General features: G+C 32.1%; 2 long non-coding RNA genes across 3 annotated transcripts; both read left to right on the plus strand.

The window, feature by feature from the left end:
- Window positions 1-6,719: 6,719 nt before the first annotated feature.
- Window positions 6,720-9,251, plus strand: LOC107945646 (uncharacterized). 2 transcript variants are annotated; one of them, XR_005926759.1, is made up of 5 exons: window positions 6,720-7,713; window positions 7,817-7,935; window positions 8,194-8,311; window positions 8,409-8,521; window positions 8,882-9,251. It is a non-coding gene; the product is annotated as an uncharacterized lncRNA (long non-coding RNA). The 2 variants fall into 2 exon arrangements; XR_001696655.2 differs by lacking the exon at window positions 7,817-7,935.
- Window positions 9,252-9,283: 32 nt separating this feature from the next.
- LOC107957047 (uncharacterized) lies at window positions 9,284-10,345 on the plus strand. Its single transcript, XR_001700356.1, has 3 exons — window positions 9,284-9,353; window positions 9,583-9,618; window positions 10,185-10,345. It is a non-coding gene; the product is annotated as an uncharacterized lncRNA (long non-coding RNA).
- The last annotated feature ends 311 nt before the right edge of the window (window positions 10,346-10,656 follow it).

Genomic DNA, 10,656 nt, shown 5'->3' on the forward strand with positions numbered 1-10,656 from the left:
ATTAGAGGTTCTTAAATGGAATTATACCATGTGTTAAGTTGTTGGACAAAATGGACATGGTTAGGTATGTTTCTAAAGTTTTTCATTAAGGACATTTTAATAACTTGGTAAATAAATGAATTAAAAAGCCAAATTAAAAGCCAAATTTTGTCCATCTTCTACCCCATGGCTGAAATTTTACAAGGAGAAACCACGTCTAGGGTTTTTCAAGCTTCCAAGCTTGATTATAAGTCCGTTCTAGCCTTGTTTTTAATGATTTTTACGTTTTTGAAATCCTTGTAACATGATCTATCTATTTCTACCACTAATTTAAGACATAATCACAGTCTAAAATTTTACCCATGATGGATATTTGTGTATTTTGATGTTTAATGGTAGAAAATGCATGTTAGTTGTTAGATAAACAACTTTTGCTAAGTGATTTTCGATGAAAATACCTAAAAGGACCTATTTGTAAAAAGTTATAAAATGGGTGTTAAAATGCAAATAAAAGAAAAATGTGGGCTACTATAAGGATGTATAAGGTTCGGCTAGGCATGGGCGTTGAAGAAATTGAGTACATTTCATTTAAATGTGAAACTTTAGGGGAAAAATGTACTTTTTCCATAATGCGATTTTGGGCTAATTTGAATATTTTAATGATTAAATAAGTTGAATGTGATAATATAGATCAAGAAAAACTAGGTTTGGAATTAGAACGGGGGAAAAACAAATATTTGACGGTTAAGCCCTTTTCACCATTTTTATGTCGAGGTAAGTTCGTATGTTTAATAAGCATTAAATTATATATGTATAAATGCTTAATTGATAAAATTGTGGTAAATGCTATATTACTGAAATAAAATGTGAATGTTATTGAGTACAACACTACGGAAATGGCCGATAGAGGTTTGATGCAGTGAAAGTCCCGTCTGAACCTTAGGACTAAATAGGATACAAATGTCATGACATTAGGGTTACTGAGATTACGTGTAAGACCATATCTGGGATATGGCATCTATATGAGATTTCGTGTAAGACCATATTTGGGATATGGCATCGATATGAGACTTCGTGTAAGACCATATCTAGGCTATTAGCATTGATACGAGATTACATGTAAGACCATATCTAGGATATAGCATTGGTACGGTACTGTGAGTTCGAGATTCCCGAGTATCCTTTAGTATTCCAAGTGGTTCAACGGGAAATTCAATGGTTATGTCAAAGAAGAGAAAGAGCATGTAAGTATTACGAATTTGTACAGGTATGTACATAAGTTTATAAGCATTGACTTCATGATACTGTGAGTCCATAGTTTCCATGAGAATGTTTTTATAAAAGCCTTGTGATTATTGGTCTATATTTGGGATGTATGAAATACATGGTAAATTCGGTTGGCGGTTGTGTAATTAGTTTTCGGGCCAAATTGAGTTATGATATAACATGTTTTGTTTGTACAAATTATGATTTATCATACAGATAAAAAGGAAAGATTGGCATAATTTCCTAATAAAATGATTACGGAAGTATGGGAAGATATGGGCTTTAAACAATTGAAAATTGTTAAAATATATGCTTGAAATGTGAATACTCATAATTTAATGTGCATATTTACTATGAGGTTTGACATGACTTGTTAATTGATGTGATATGTTACGAGAAAGAGGTTACGGTGGTTAGGCTAATGCCAATATATGTTAAATTATGCTTATATATTAATAGAGTAAACATCCTGATTAAATAAAATTATAACTATGAGATTTATAGCAATCGGTATTATTTTTTGTTTAAAGTGTTGAACTTTATAAATGCTTAATAAGAGTTGCTTATTATTTTCATGCGGACTTACTAAGCTATATAGCTTTCCCCTTTCCTTTCTCATGTTTTATAGTGCCATCAAGCTAGCTCAAGTTAAAGATCGCCGGAGATCCTATCACACTATCAAGCTATCAATTTTGGGTATTGATGAATTCAAGTATTTTGAGTTATGGCATGTATAAAAACTTGGTCATTTTGTTATATGAGTCATATGACTTTAGCCATTGTAATGGCTTGTAATCGTCAAAGGCTTGTTTTGCTGTTTGGTGATGTAAGTTGGTTTATAGTGGCAACATGGTTGTAAGCCTAAGTATATTCATATATGTGTCAATGTCTATGGTGATATGATCATGGTATGCTTGGTGAATGTGAATTGTTTGGAAATGTGATTTATGGCATGGATGTGAAATGTTTGGTAATGTGGTCTATTGATGAGTTGATAAATTTGTGTGTACAATAAGGTAACTAGAGAGTAGTTAAATGAAGCCTAATGAGGGTGAAATTGACATGAATGATTTATGGCATGATAATGTTGTGTGTATGATAGATGTTGATATAGTATTGGTATGTGATGGTCATAATTGTGAATGGTTTGGTAGCTCTTACATGCTTGAAATTGTGCCATCTGTTGTTATGTAGATGTGTGCAAGTGAGGGTGGCAAAAATGGCTTGGTAAATAGCCTTGTTTTTGTCCACACGGGCATGTGTCTCAGCTATGTGGAACACACGGTCAGCCCTATAGGCGTGTGTTCTAGCCATGTGACCCTTGCACCTAAATTGCTGCAAAATAGAATGCTCAGTATTGAGCACACGGGTATGAGACACGGGCATGTGTCTCAGCCATGTGGAGGACACGGCCTCGGGACATGGGCGTGTGTCATGTCCATGTGACATCAATTTGTTCTTGGATGACAAACAGAGAGTTACACAGGTTAGGGACACGAGCATGTGTCCTACCCGCACGGGCATGTCCCAAGCCACACAGGCGTGTGACTCTTAAAACATGAAAAATTTTCTAAGTGTGGTAAAATTTTCCAAATTTTTGGGTTCAGTCCTGAACTACTCCCAATGTATGTTTTGGGCCTCGTAGACTTGTTTTAGGAATGATGTGAATGTAAATGAAAAGTTTTAAATTTGGATGGAAATTTATGTCTCGATTTTGTATGTTTGCTTATGTTTAAGTCCGGTAATGCCTTGTACCTTGTTCTGGCATCGAATACGAGTAAGGGGTGTTACATTACAAGCAAAGGAACTGGACTAAAAGTGCAAATAAACCCTAGCTACAATAATAACTAACTTAACTAACAAGAAAAACAATAAGAGCAAGAAGGAAATTTCTAGAAAAATAACTTCTACAACTAAGGAAAATGGAAATAAAAGAAACCCTAAAAATGGAGAAGAAAAACTAAGAGAACTAAAGAGAAAACAAAGTTAAAACTAAAGCTATGTGTGTGTCCCTTCTCCCCACCTAAAATCAGTTGATTTAGTAGAATTTCTAACCCTTATTTTGTGACCAAAATTCCCTTGAATGGGTCTTCTCTAATTGGTTCTTTGGTTGGACAAACACTACCCCTGGCGTCATTTTTCCCCCCTTCAAGGTGTGGGTATCGCAATATCGTGATATCGAGATCAATATCGAAATAGGGTCCCTCTTAGAAGGTGTATATTGCGATACCGAAGGTGGATATCACAACACCACTGTAGGTGGTTTTCATGCTAGGCTTGTTTGGGGTATTGCGATTCCCATGCTCTGATATCGTGATACCCTTTTCTTCGGTGATGTTTTTGCACAATTTCGGGCCTTTATCAAGTACCTACAACACTCAATCGAAAGTTAGGCGCCCCAATGGCATAATTAGCCAATTTGGGTCTAACAAACAACATAAGGCATTTACTGTAACAACCCGATTTTTAGTGGTGTCAAAAATAGTGGTTCAAGATCACCAAATCTGACGAGTAAGCTCGTAAATTTTAATATTTAGTATTTACGAGTCAAATGTGGTTTTAGAAAGATTTTTGAATAAGTAATTTGTGTTTTATAAGGATTTATTAGGTCAAGTGGTTTAGAAAATGAGGTATCGAGACCTCAATTCTATAAACAGAGTCATAATTATTTTTATAAATATTTATAGAGTGTTGTTAAGGTAGTATTAAAGTTTCATTAGAAAATTTTAACGTTTTCATAGTTAATTAATTCAAAAGGACTAAATTGAAAAAGGTGCAAAACTTACTAATTAAAAAAATAGTGATTAAATGGCTTAAATGGTAAATAGGGAGTCATAAAGAGTAAATAAGTCCAAATGAAATGGCTGAGGCAGCATAAGTAGTGAAAATAATAATTATAAATAGCCATTTAATGGCAACATAGTAAATAAAGCAAAATTAAAACTACAAATTGAAATTTTAAAGGTTTCTAGACAAATTCTTCTTCAATTCTTGGCCAAAAACAACCATAGGAGAGCTCCTTAAGTTGATTTTTATATGTTTACTTCAAGTGAGTTTAATTCTTGCCATTTTCTTGTAATTTTTATGTTTTTGAGACTTTTACAATTAGGTCCAACAAGTTATTGCCTTAATTTTTTTATTTTATTGAGAATTTTGAAAATTACCATTGATGAATACTATATTTTTTGATAAAATAACATGGATTTAAAGCGTTGATTTCGTTGTATGACGATTTTATAAAGTGATTTATGTTATATATTGATTTTAGGACCAAATTGTGAAAAGGTTAAATATTTGGTTTTGGTATTAAATTTTTGTTTACCAACACTACACCAAAATAGGCTTTTAGCAGCGTTTTTAGCGGCGTTTGGATAAAAAACGCCACTAAAAATCAAGCATTAGTGGCGCTTTTATAAAAACGCTGCTAAAGGTCGAGCACTAGCGGCGCTTTTTGGAAAACGCTGCTAAAAATAAGCATTACCGGCGTTTTCCAAAAAGTGCCGCAAAAAACCTAAGCCAAACGACGTCGTTTTCTGAGTTTTTGGGGCCTTTAGCGGCGTTTTTGAAAAAGCGCCGCTAATTCTCGGGCCTTTAGCGGCGTTTTTGAATAAGCGCCGCTAATGCTCGGGCCTTTAGCGGCGTTTGTGAATAAGCGCCGCTAATGCTCGGGCCTTTAGCGGCGTTTTTGAATAATCGCCGCTAATGCTCGGGCCTTTAGCGGCGTTTTTTAAAAAGCGCCGCTAATGCTTGGGCCTTTAGCGGCATTTTTGAAAAAGCGCCGCTAATGCCCGCTTTTGATATATTCTCAATTATCTCATTCTTTGATATATTCTCAAGTAATGTTTCAATTATATTTTTTATTATAAGTTAAAAAAATAGATATTTCGTTGTATTTATTATATATTGGTCAAATTTACATTTAAATGATAACAAATAATATTTTTTAATACAAAATTTTTTTATTAAAGAGAAGTCCTAACTCCTAACTATTTATTATTATTTTTCAATCACAGTTTATTTAAACTACTTTACTAGAAAAATATATTAAATTATGAGTAAAATAAAATATCATAAAACTTAAATTGTAAAAGAGACGATAATATTAATTTTAAAATATTTAATTAATTAACATTATAGTTTAGGGTTTAATATATATGGTTTAGGGTATATGGTTAATTTAGGATTTAAGGCCGGTTTAGGAGTTACAATTTTAAGGTTTCTAGATTATGGAATTAGGTATTATGGATTAGGGATTCTGGTTTAAGGGTTGTAATTTAGGGGTTAAGGGTTAGAGATTAAGAGTTAGTATTTTAAGGTTTATGAATTTAGTGTCAGGTTAGGGTTTAGGTTTAGATTAATTAGTGTGTTCTAATTTATATTGAATAAGGTGTAGGGGTTAGGGGTTAAGGATTTGGGTTAGGGTTTAGGGTCTAGATTAATTAGTGTTTTTTTAATTTATATATTAAATAAGATTTAGAGGTTAGTAGTTAGGGGTTAGGGGTTAGGGGTTAAAGGTTAGAGGTTAAGAGTTAGTGATTTAGGGTTTAAAGATTTAGGGTCGGGTTAGGGTTTAAGGTTTAGATTAATTAGTATTTTTTTAATTCATATATTAATTAAGTTTTTATATAATTGTAAAAGAGGGGTTAGGGGTTTAGGGGTTATGTTTTATGATTCAGGGTTTAGGAGATAGGGGTTAAGGGTTTAGATTAATTGGTATTTTTTAATTTATATATTAAATAATTTCTTATATAATTGTAAAAGAGATAATATTAATTTTAATATATTAAAATTATGATTATAGTTTAAATTATATAAGAGATAATAGATCAATTTTATACATATTAAATGGTTTAGGATTTAAGGTTTACTTTAGATTTGTTAAATGATGAAATTTTATACAATTAATTAATGTTTTTATATTTAAAAATATTTCATCTAAATTTAGATTAAATGGTTTAAATCATTTGATATATTTAAATATTAGATTTTTGAAAAAATTGATAAATAAATAAATTAATGTAACAGATTGACAATAAAAGAGATAATATGAATTTTAATTTATTAAAATTATCATTAATATAGTTTTTTAAAGTTTTTTTTTCATATTTTAAAATTTTTTGTTTTTGTTTTCTTACATAAAAAATTATATAAAAATTTTAAAATTTATCTAATTCTTTTAAATATTACTTAAATTTTCAAAATTTATTTATTTAAATTTGATATGAATTATATAATAATTAAATATACAATTGTAAGAAAAAGTCAATCATTAGCGGCGTTTATGAGAAAAACGCCGCAAAAGGTAAGCAATAGCGGCGTTTTTCATAAAAACGCCGCAAATACGCATTATTAAATTTTTCAAAACGTGAAGTTTTACGATAGAAATTTAATTTTATTTTTAGTGGCGTTTTTTATAAAAACGCCACAAAATTCATTTTACTTAAAAAATTTCGCGCTGATTTTTTCCCAAATTTCCCCCCTAAAACCCAAAAACGAAAAAACTCCAAATTTCCCCCTAAAATGGAGGCACCAAAGACGATTCATCTTCTTTGATGAGAGTAGCAGTGTGAGGAATGGGAATTCATCTTCTCATTTGTTGAAACCTGAATCTGGAGAGATATTGAATTTTGGTGAGAGTAAGAGAAGTGGGAATGGGAATTTGTTCACAGGAAACTCTCCGTTCGCCGTGGAGAACAAGAAGAGGTCGCCTAATTCAAGAGGGAGCAACGAAGAAGCTATGCTTTCGTTTACTTCAAGTGTAATTTTACCTTCATCTGGTGTGGTGAAATCGAATGGGGTGCCGGGGATTCAGATCACTCTGATCTTGAAGCTTCCGTTGTTAAGGAGGCCGATAGTAGTCCAGTCGTAGAGCCTGAAAAGAGGCCTCGAAAATAGGGGAGAAAACCGACTAATGGAAGAGAAGAGCCTCTAAATCATGTTGAAGCGGAGCGTCAAAGAAGGGAGAAGCTGGCTTCCTACCTCCACAGAAGACTTGATAACACTAAAAGAGGGAATGGTGGGAGCTCCACCTCGACCTCGAGCCTTCCCTTCATCACTCTAACCTTTACCCGAAAGAAGGAGGGAATCACGATAAGGGCAGTCACCCACCCGGGGGAAGTGTCAGGCCAATCGACCATCAGCTGAGGAGAAGAAATATCGAAAAGATTGAACTTCAATTACGCCGCGATTTAGTAGTGATTCGGGGGAAGAGGAGCTTGGTAGCTTGCTCCAGTCCAGTTTCAGAGGTTCAGAAGCCAAAGGCAACTCTCAGACCCTTTGAGTAACCAGAAGCTTTTTGGTGTCTGTGACCCAATATTTATTTTCTTGGATGATTGATTTTTATTTTGCAGGTGTGATTGCGTTCTATAAATTGGCTGTGGTTGAGGGAATGAGCATGAGAGCACTCATTGCTTACAGATTCATCTTCGCCACTGCTTGTATAACTCCACTTGCTTTCATCTTTGAAAGGTAACTTTCACAATTCCTCATATAATCTGTTTTTTTTAGTGTATAGGTTTTGATACCAGAATAATTCAAGAACTTAATCTTTGGTCAACCAACATAAACATAGTCAAACATGGTGGACACCATCATACTGGCACCAAACATGCTGCTGTTGGCGATCAAGTCTTAGGCTCCTTGTTGGCTTTAGCTTCTTGCCTAACATTTGCAATTTGGTACATAATTCATGTTAGTTTTTTTTATATATATAATCATTTTTATTAGGTGCATTCAGTATGTGCATTAAAAGTGAATCTAATTGTTGGATATACTCGGACTAGAAAATGAATTCGATTTAGAGGAATTAATCAAATTAAGCTTACGTCTCAAACTAATCGAGTATGTTTAAATTATTCTTGTTATGTTTGCGCATTATTCTTTCTTTCTTTTTTCCTTTTGCAGGTTTCTTTTTTTGTTACTTTTCTCATTTCCATTCTTATTTTGCAGCCTGCAGCGTGTTGTAAATCGTTAAGACAAGAAAAGCATTGATCTCCAATGGGGTGGATTGAAGAAAATATGAAATCAACTCATATTAGACAAATTCTCTCTCAAGCCATCAGCCTCGGTGCGTTTCCACTTTTCTCTTAATTCTTTAAAATCCTTTTATACTTCAAAAATTCCATCGGATAATGATTGAAATTTTTAGTTTAAATCTCGTTAAGGAATGGTTATTTCATCGGCACTGATAATATGGAAAGGATTGATTTGCATTATTGGGAGCGAGTCGCCGGTGGTGGTTGTGCTATCTGGGAGTATGAAACCCGGTTTCAAACGAGTGAGTCAATTTTTTACATGTATTTAAAATTAAGTATTTAAAAATTTTGAGCTTTGATTTGTGATAGTCATATAAATTTAAATTTGCCAAATGTTGAACTGCTTGAACGACAAGTGACAGAAGGTTCTCATGTTCTGATGTAGAAAATCTCTAGAAAGTAGAAACAAATAGTTTTGATAAGGTTAACACCATGGTCAACTCTAACAGTCTTGTTCATGAGCTGTGTACTAATGGTTGAACATTTTCTTTCTGAAATTTATATAGGTGTTATGGCTGTAAATTATTTGAATTAACGGGTCCCCGCCTGGTTATTCTGTATGCTGGATTTAGTACATTGCATGTTTGGTTATGCTTTGTCAGGTTCATGAGTAGCGATATAGCAAAGAAGCTGATATACTCACTAAAGGTAGCATATCCTTGATATCAAGCTAGTTGAATGTGAGCAAATACAAGTTGTGGTTTGTTTATTTGTTTTCAACGAACTTTAAACTTTTTATTATCAATCATGAAAATATTTTCTGACTATTAAAATCTCTTTCCCTACCAATGAAGTGGAGAGTGGACACTTCCAAATAGTTTTGTTTGTTTACTTGTGGAATGGTCTTAAATACATTCCAAGTTCTTCTCATTTTTTCATATGTGTGCGTGTGTGTGTGGTTGATCATTCTTTAAATATCTTCATATGTACAGCTACTGCTTGAGTATGCTAACCTTTTTAATCTTTTGACTGGACATATTCATCAAGAGACGCTAATATCTACAATGACAGAATGTTGTACACATCTAGTAATCGTTGGTTGCAACAAAAATACATCATGGGCAGAGCTGTTGGGTAAATCAAACACCTATATATTTCTCAAAGTGTTAACAAGTTCTAGAAGTGAAAACATTTGTAAAACACTCTGATTAGGAATTTCTTGCATCACCATTTGTGCTGTATGCTTTGAGTTTCAAGTTCATCACACTTCAATAGTAAAATTACTCTTCTGTTTTATTATTTATTGTATTTTTAATTGTATATATCTTCTCTGAACTAATGTTTTATGTTTTCTGCATGGCAGAAAGGATCCCATAACGTTCACTTATGCTTACCTGAGGTTTGTTCTAAAGTTTTCCAAAAATTGGGCTGCCCAGAAAAAAAAAACTTGAAATAGGTTTACTTAGTACTAGTTAAATTGGGCTTGATTTTAGATAAATCTAATTATTATCTTTAAGCATGATATGTTCTAATACTTTGATTTAACCTGTTGATGTATGTATTCTGACTATGGAATATCATGTTCAAATATTCTACAAAGAAGCTAATTAGGAGATTCTGTAATTGTTGATGGTAATTGGAATTTAAGAATATAGGCTTAAGGGTTTAACTGGAATTTAAGCATGATATGTTCTAATATTTTAAATTTATATTGATGAATACTTTCCACCTATATTGACTTAAGTGAGTAGATATATCAGTAGTGTACTTTTTTTATTCCACAAACAATCTTAAAAAGTTGAGATATATTTTTTAGATGTATTTTTTAATAATTTACTATAACATTATAAGACACCTAATTTACTATAACATTATAAAACTATCTTAAAAAGTTGAATTGATTTACGTATCTTTGCCATGTTCACTATGGTTTGAACAAATTAAGTTACTCTTATTTTCTTGCAGAGCATGTAGGAGCCAAATTTGCGGTTCAAATTCGAAGCCATGCTCAAAAGTTTTTCTCTAAGGCTCATTGCTTTGAGTTCATTACAAGATTTCCTTGATTAAGTAAATGTATTATATCTTTTATTACCAAGATTTACTTGATTAAGAAAATGCATTGTATATTTTATTACCTTGCATATATATTATTTATTTTAGTTTTGATTCTAAATTTGTATTTTTACTTAAGTGGTCTAACTTTTGGATTTTAATTGTGTTATTAATTTATTATTTTAAATTCTAAATTTAAATTCATTAATTGTTATATTTATATTTAGTTTTAAAGTTAAAATTTTCGTAGAAAATTTAATTTAAATAATATTTTTATTTATCCTTAAAACATAATATAATATTTATCGTAGAAATAAATATTATTTGAAAAAAATATATTTTTTAAAAGATATATTTTTAGCGGCGTTTGTGGGAAAAAGCGCCG

Source organism: Gossypium hirsutum, chromosome A05, assembly GCF_007990345.1.
Source record: "Gossypium hirsutum isolate 1008001.06 chromosome A05, Gossypium_hirsutum_v2.1, whole genome shotgun sequence".
Taxonomy (NCBI): Eukaryota; Viridiplantae; Streptophyta; class Magnoliopsida; order Malvales; family Malvaceae; genus Gossypium; species Gossypium hirsutum.